General features: G+C 40.8%; 1 protein-coding gene across 8 annotated transcripts in view; it reads left to right on the top strand.

Moving 5' to 3' along the window:
- Positions 1-578, top strand: part of Setd4 (SET domain containing 4) — a 78524-nt gene that overhangs the window by 11636 nt on the left and 66310 nt on the right. The window lies entirely within an intron of this gene.

The raw sequence follows: 578 nt of genomic DNA, 5'->3' as shown, positions 1-578 counted from the left end.
CACTGCTCCATCCAATGCATGGCCTCAGTTTTAGAATCTCAGTAACTTTAACATTAATGGGTATTGCAAATGTAAGTTGTTAATTAAATTTGAAAACAAATTTCATTTTAGTTGTTTTACAATTTAAGATGAGACAGAAACATTCCTCTAGAAAATACTGTGTGTATATGACTTGTGCATATATATGGTATGTGTGCATAGACACATGTGCCTGCATGTGCATATATATGGCATGTGTGCACACACACATGTGCCTGCATGTGCATATGTGTGGTGTGTGTGCACACATGTGCCTGCACACCTTGTTTTTAGTGTTCTTTTAAGATTTACTTTATGAGTGCAGTCATTTTGCTTGAATACATGTCTGTGTATAACACATGTGCAGGGTCCATGAAGAGGGTGTACATTATTGTGGGTGCACGAACTTGAACCCATATCCCCTGGAAAGCCTGTGCTCTTGACTGCTCAGCCTTCTCTCCACCCCACACCTTAATTTTGAGGAAAAGACTTTTTTTTCCCTGCTGTGTCTGCCAGTTTGGCTGCAGGGCTTCCTGGGTTTCTTCTGTCTGGCTTCCCTT

This window comes from Mastomys coucha, unplaced genomic scaffold (assembly GCF_008632895.1).
Source record: "Mastomys coucha isolate ucsf_1 unplaced genomic scaffold, UCSF_Mcou_1 pScaffold12, whole genome shotgun sequence".
Lineage (NCBI taxonomy): Eukaryota > Metazoa > Chordata > Mammalia > Rodentia > Muridae > Mastomys > Mastomys coucha.
The sequence above is the reverse complement of the archived record's forward strand: the minus strand, read 5'-3'. Positions and strand labels throughout refer to the sequence as shown.